This window comes from Eschscholzia californica, unplaced genomic scaffold (assembly GCF_041429995.1).
Source record: "Eschscholzia californica isolate CP2 unplaced genomic scaffold, dmEscCali1.0.p SCAF_4, whole genome shotgun sequence".
NCBI classification, from domain to species: Eukaryota; Viridiplantae; Streptophyta; class Magnoliopsida; order Ranunculales; family Papaveraceae; genus Eschscholzia; species Eschscholzia californica.
The window spans coordinates 22,137,113-22,144,511 of record NW_028238461.1 but is presented as its reverse complement, the minus strand read 5'-3'; the positions used below and the strand labels follow the sequence as shown (position 1 = coordinate 22,144,511).

At 34.2% G+C, this 7,399-nt stretch overlaps 1 pseudogene across 1 annotated transcript; it reads left to right on the top strand.

Moving 5' to 3' along the window:
* The first annotated feature begins 4,974 nt into the window (after positions 1 to 4,974).
* Positions 4,975 to 6,776, top strand: LOC147543665 (tetrahydroberberine oxidase pseudogene; annotated as a pseudogene). Its single transcript, XR_015223469.1, has one exon. The product of XR_015223469.1 is annotated as a tetrahydroberberine oxidase pseudogene (transcript).
* Positions 6,777 to 7,399: the final 623 nt, after the last annotated feature.

Sequence of the window (7,399 nt, the reverse complement as noted above, 5' to 3'; positions counted from 1 at the left end):
AAGGGGTTTTAGTGGTTGTTTAGGAAGGAAGTTTTGATTAATAAAATTCAATATTTTAGTTTAATCTTATTAGTTTCAAGTCCTATAAGTCTAAGACGAAGATCTGAAGACTTTTTCTGGGTTTTAAAAGTTTTAGACGAAGTTCTAATTCTTTCGGAGTTTTTCGCTGCGTCAGTGGCATCAAAAGCGAGGATTTGCCTGGTTCGATATCATCTACGCGAAGATCACTTTAGAACACATCGATAGATTTGCCAAAGATGCATCTAAAGTTGGTTTTTAAAAAAATTACATTATTATTATTGTTATTCCCAATTTTGCTATCTATCAGTCAATATGGAAAAGTGCAATCATGGTAACAGTTTTTCAGTTCAAGTGTGCCCACGTAGAGAGTATAATGAGTACAAAATCAATGAAGAAATACCAATTTTCGATGGGTATTTAACTATAGAAGAGTTCTTCGATTGTCTAGATAAGGTTGAGCGACAAGTCAATATGTGGGCTACTGTTCCTAATGAGTAGATAGTTAAAATCATTGCTTATAGACTTACAGAGAGTGCCGCAGATTGGTGGGATCAATTACAACTTCTAAGAATGAGACAGGAAAAGACTCCAACCCAGAGTTGACCATCTATGAAAGAGAACTTGAATGAGTGGTTCTTACCTCTTCATTATCAACAACACTTGTTAAGGTTATACCAAAACTGTAGACAAGGGTTGCATTCAGCGGGTGAATATGATGATGAGGAGTTCTCAAAGTTGGCTCAAAGAAACAATACAAAAAACTTAACTGAACCTTAATGTTTTAATAGATCGATTTCTGAACGGATTAAAATTTAGTTTGAGATAAAAAGTTGGGCTAGTTACAACATGGACTATTCAAGACGCATACAACTTGGCCTTAAAAGCTGAAGCTCGGGAGCGGGACTATAGGATATCTGGATTTCGAAGGGAAGAACAACCTCTCTTTAATACAAAAAAAGGTAAAAGAAGCTCTCTTAGAGAATGTTGAACCACCACGAATTGTTACCATAGACGATTCAAACAATATTATTCATGAAGCAAAATCCGACGTTATTGTGTCCATAGATAAGTCTCATAATATCAATTTACACAATGAGAAAATTGTTTTTGAAGAACTGGTTCAAGACATTGAGATAAAACAAGTTGTTCAAGAAATTGAGTCAAACAGAGTTGTTAAGAAAATTGAGTTAAAGGAAGTTGTTCAGGAAATTGAGACAAAGAAGGTTGTTCAGGAAATTGAAGTGATTCAGAAAATTGAGTCAAAGGAAGTTGATTCAAAACATGGTGAGAAACTTCGCAAGTTAGACTTTAGTCCAATTGAATTTCCTTTATACGAAGATCCGTTCTCAGAATTTTGGGAATCTCTGTTTCACGTGGATTGATTAGTAGTTTATTGGAAAGCCTTCATCGAAGTTCGTAATTTTCAATCACTATCCCCAGGATCTGTACATGTTTATTTATGGAGTGAAAATGGAGATTGAGTCACAATATGATTATAGGGAGAAACTTTTATGTGACCTTGTAAAGTCTTTAGTCAAATCTGAAAGGTTGGTGATTCCTATGCATAATTCACGAAAAAGATATATGAAGGGAGTACGGATCAAGATAACATTCAAGTCACTTAGTAAACTCCAGGTGAGTTTCTTTGAAGTGGAGGAGACTGATGCAGAGAGATTTTCAGAAATTCTCCAAGAATCTTGAATTTCATAAATCTAGTTATTTTATAATATCCTATTTTTATTAGTAGAGAATTGTTAGTTTTGGCAGCTTTATATTTTTAGGAAACCTTCTAGGTTTTAGATTCTAGTATTTTATTTATTTAAAAGTTGTTATTAGAATTTGATTAGGTTTAGGAAAGGTCGCGGCTTTAGGGAATAAAGAAAATTCTCCGGGGAATAAATTCTCGAGGGAATCCAGATTTTTTTGAAAATTCTCCAGGGAATAAATTTTTATGGGGAATACAGAATACATTTTTTTGAAAGATCTCCTCCATCTCATCTGTTCTCTCTGCCACTTCATCTTCTCGACACCTCATCATCTTCTCCGGCGAAAGTCGCCGACCGACCAATTTTCCGCTCGGCGACTTTCAAACATAAAAAAAAAATATATTTCCAAGTTATCAGTTTTCAATTTGTCTTAAATTTTCTCCACATCCAATTCAATCTCACCTTCCTCTAATTCATCACCTTCTTCACTACTATCATCAATTACAACAGTATCCAAGGGTTTATCATCATCATCATCATCTTTGCTAGTTAATGAAACATTATCAGGAGATTCTCTTTTCATTTTCTCATCAAATACTACTAAATCTTCCTTGACATTTTCTCTAGTAATCAAGGGTTTATTTTGAACAACTTGTGCCCAAGCAAAATTATGCAAATTTGAACCATAATTTTTTGAAACATAATAGTTCATTAGATCTTCTCTTCCCATCCAAACCCTAGATTCATCTTCTTTAGGTTTTGATTTTTTCACAACAACAACATCAGCTTCTTGCTTAAAAACTTCTTCACTAATCTCTTCAATAGATGATATACTATCATCAGAAATCTCTCCTTCTTCCATATCTTCAACTACAGATCCGTTTTTCGTCATATATATTGGTCCACCTATCTCGTTAGGGTTTATAGAAAATCGATTAGATTCGGTTAATAGCATGAGTTCTGAAATCAAATTTTTCAGATCGAAAGTATTACAACCTAAAACGAAAACGACGATCAAAACTAACTAGGATCTATCGAGATCAAGTCAAATCAAAAGCAAAAAAAAAAACTTAGGGTTCCAGTTAGAACTTAGGGTTTCAATAAGATAGGATTGAAGTTGTTATAATTTATAAGGGATTGATTCAGATCTAAACGAGATTAAGATTACTAATCAAACGAGATAGGATTGAAGTTGTTACATTTTCTCACGAACAGACCATTGAAGGTCTGTTCGTGAGACCTTCTCTCTCTAGATCTGTTCTAGAGAGAGAGAGAGAGAAAAGAAATACAAAGAAAAAAATTTAGAGAGAGAGAGAGGAGAGAGAAAATAAAAAAAAAATTATGTTTGAAGGTTGCCGGCCGGAAAATTGGCCGGCCGACGTCTTTCGCCGGAGAAGATGATGAGGTGTCGAGAAGATGAAGTGGCAGAGAGAGGTGATGAGATGGAGGAGCCTTTTTTATAGTATCTTCTAAAATTAGAAGCCCCTTAGCAATAAAAAGAAACATAAAAAGTCAATCTTATTTAACTAGTTTTAAGAAAAGTCTTTATTCCCCGGAGAATTTTCTTTATTCTCCAAAACCGCGGCCTTAGGAAACTAATATTTTATTTATTAGAAGTTATTTATTAGAGTTTGTTTAGGTTTAGGAAACTCATAATGCTATATAAAGGGGTTTTAGTGGTTGTTTAGGAAGGAAGTTTTGATAAACAAAATTCAGTATTTTAGTTTAATCTTATTAGTTTCAAGTTCTATAAGTCTAAGACGAAGATCTAAAGACTTTTTCTGGGTTATAAAAGTTTTAGACGAAGTTATAATTCTTTTCGGAGATTTCTACCGCGTCATAGGAAAAACATGTGAATTCTCACCTAAATTTTACCTTGAAATTAAGCGGGCGCCAAATGTTGTAACATTAACCTTTCTACAAAATTAACAACTAACCCTTATGATTTCTTTCATCTAATTTTTATTGTTGTTTTTCATTTAGTAATTCACGAAATTGATCACTTCATCATAGTGTCTAATAGAATGATCCACATGAAGAGACTTTTAAACATAAACTCTAAAAATCCTAAAATGGCACTCTAAGTTTTAAAGTTTGAGTTTTCCATTGGAGTTGCTCCTATGCTAAAAACATCTCCAATGCAACACTTAATCTTTAGAATTTGTGAATACCACACGGGACTTTGAAGAGTTCTTTTTTAGAAACTCTCTCTCCAATACAAAACTCAATATACATTTAAAAAATAATGTGTTTGTAGTTAATTTTTGAAACTTTGATTGCCACGTAAGAACTTTTCAGTTTTAATTTGAAAACTCTCTCCAGTGTTCTCTAAGATGATGTGGTAGTCGTTGATCTTAGATATCTAAAGAGGAATCTTTTTTTCTAAAGTGTTATCTTGAAATATCTTTAATTGTCTAACTCAACATTCTTAATACGTTAATCAATAGAAACCGTTTTTCGTAATTCTTCAAACTACTTAGTTATATTTTCTACCCAAATAATAAGGGTCAATTCTAATTTGGCCTCTAATTTGTGACCAGTTGGAAATTCTAGTTCATATTTGTCCAGCGTTTCAATTTGGCAAGCAAGACTATGATTTCGTTAAACAAACTTAACAATCAAAGTTTTGTTTTCATTTTTACCTTTTAGTTCAAAATGTTATATTCTCTTTCTCTTTCTTATCGCTAGAAAGGGTTGCCTGAAATGTCGCTGGCAAGAGTTCTGTTAAAGAAGACAGACAATGATATAGAGTTTTACAGAAAAGAGAAACATTGATGGTGGTAGATGGTAGAGGTGAGAGGAAGAAAAGGGAGGCTACAAAAAATTTAAAAGTCGTCGACAATGGTGGTAGGGACATTGTCTGCGTCCTTTTCCCACGATAATAAGAGAAACAACATAAAATAAACATTTTGAATTAAAGAAAACAACAGAAAAACAATTTGACTGTCAAGTTTGACAACGGAATAACGATCTTGGGAACTAAATTAGATTGTTGAACAAATATTGAGGTCAAAATCTTCAATTGAGCACAAATTTAAATCCAAAATAAAATTAACCCCACAAATAATAAATAAAATAATTTTAGATATTGGCTGACTTATTAAAATATATAATTTTTGGAGTTTGAATGGAGATGACTTAAGTGAGAATTGATGTTAGGTATTATAATTGAGTTTCCACCCGTAGTAAAAACTTTTCTACTTTTTGAAAACTATATAAATAGGCAACCCAGGCACATACCAAAAAACATACAAAATCATGGGAATCTCACTAAGCTCAACAATTCTTTTACTAGTCACTTTATTTGTATTTCTGATTAGGGTTACTACTTCTTGGGGAAAGTACTCAATTAGTTCTTCATATCATGGTGATTTCATTGATTGCATCTCTCTTTATGAACCACCAAACTCAATCCCAATCTTCACTCCAAATAATTCATCTTTTTTGTCACTCTTACAATCCTCAGCAAGAAATCTTAGATTCTTATCACCAAACTATTCAAAACCTCAATTAATCATTACACCTTTACATGAATCTCAAGTTCAAGCAGTTGTTGTTTGTTCCCGTAAACACGGTTTAGTTGTGAAAGTTCGTAGTGGAGGTCATGACTTAGAAGGACTCTCTTTTGTTTCTGATGATCCATTTGTGTTACTCGAATTGATCCATCTTCGATCGATTCATGTTGATGTTGAGCATAGCATTGCATGGATTCAAGCAGGTGCAAACCTTGGCGAACTTTACCATGCAATTGGACAAAAGAGCAAAATCCTTGCCTTTCCGGGCGGGTTTTGCCCTACTGTTGGTGTGGGTGGGCATTTTAGTGGTGGCGGACATGGTGCTTTAATTCGAAAATATGGTCTTGCATCTGATCAAATTATCGATGCTCTCATAGTTAATGCAAATGGCGAAATTCTTGACAAGCAAACTATGGGAGAAGATCTATTTTGGGCTATTAGAGGAGGAGGAGCATCGAGTTTCGCAGTTGTTCTTTCGTGGAAAGTCAAGTTAGTTCTTGTTCCAGCTAAAGTGACCGTTGCTATCATAACCAAGACACATGAACAAGGTGCTATAGACATTGTTCACCGATGGCAGTTCGTCGCTGATAGGCTTCCCGAAGACATATATATTGGACTTGGGTTGGAAAAGATCAATGGGACAACCCAAGCTGAACTGTCCATTTTGTTTCTCGGTGAAAATACTACCGAACTCGTTGAACTCATGGACGAGAACTTCCCTGAGTTAGGTTTAGAGCACAGAGACTGTACCCAAATGAGTTGGGTCGAATCTCATGCACATATGTTTGCACTCTGGAATGAACCTGAACCAAATATATTCGTGAAGGCAAAATCAGATCATGTCGATGTACCAATATCAAAACAAGGGTTAGAAGGGTTATGGACTATGTTGTTAGAGGAAACTATTCCATACTTATATTTAACTCCTCTTGGTGGAAGGATGAACAAAATATCAGAATCTGAAACTCCATTCCCACATAGAGTTGGGAACATCTACAATATTTTCTATAATGTGTTTTGGTCTGAAGAAAGTGATTCTGAAAAGCATATCAATTGGGTGAGAAGGTTGTATAAATATATGTCTCCATATGTTTCTAACTCACCAAGAACTGCTACTCTTAACTACAATGATCTTGATTTGGGTCACTACAAGAATGGTGAAGTGAGTTACTCCCAAGCCAAACTTTGGGGTATAAAATACTTTAAAGATAACTTTAAGAGACTAGTTCAAATTAAGAGTAAAGTCGATCCTGGTAATTTCTTTAAACACAAACAGAGCATTCCTCCTGTCCATCTTACTATGTTAGTGAAACAAAAATAATTTATAAGGATTACCTGTAGCTACTAGATCGAAGAACCAGTACGTGCATCATGCATATGGTTTTTTTTTTATTCGAAAATAGATTTGCATTTATTTATTATTATGAAGGTGCAAACTATCTCATTGAAAAATGATAGATGACCCTCCTGGTGCACCCTCTGTTACACTTTATTGCTTATGTGGCTAATAAAATAAGAGATATTTTAGTCTTTACACACTACGAAAAATACTAAAACGTCCCTTTTCCTACTAAGGGGAGTGCACGAAAGACTCCTTTTTTTTTGTTGAAATAAGCACGAAAGACTCCTTGTTCGAGCTTCCTGCCCGATTTACCTAATTCTTGTTTCTCTTTAATAAATATTTTCCTTTCACATAGACGTGCCATTTTACTTGGACTTTTGTTAGATATCTATATAACAAAACAGAACGGGGTTGTGCTGACTAGGACAAAATAAATGCTCTAATTTATTGACTAGGATCCTAATAGACGCCACATGTACAAAAGAAAAAATTTTACTCTCAAGATGAATTACAACCGTCAATAATACTCCAACCAAACTCCCTTCTGGTTTTCTCTTGACTGTTACATTTCTTTACTATGAAACCTTTGTTCCTTCTCTCACCCTTTTATCTTCCTTTTCTATTAACTACTAAATTTCTTCACAAAACTAATGCTCTTTCCTGTCCATCCATTCTCCTTTTAGGACAAAACCTGACAGTCCATGTGCATTCAAAAGTCCCTTAAGCTGCTACTTTCAAGTTTCACATATTATGTGGTTATCAAAAGTTAGACCCTCCATTTTTATGTTGTCTTATCCCTCCATGGATAATGGATT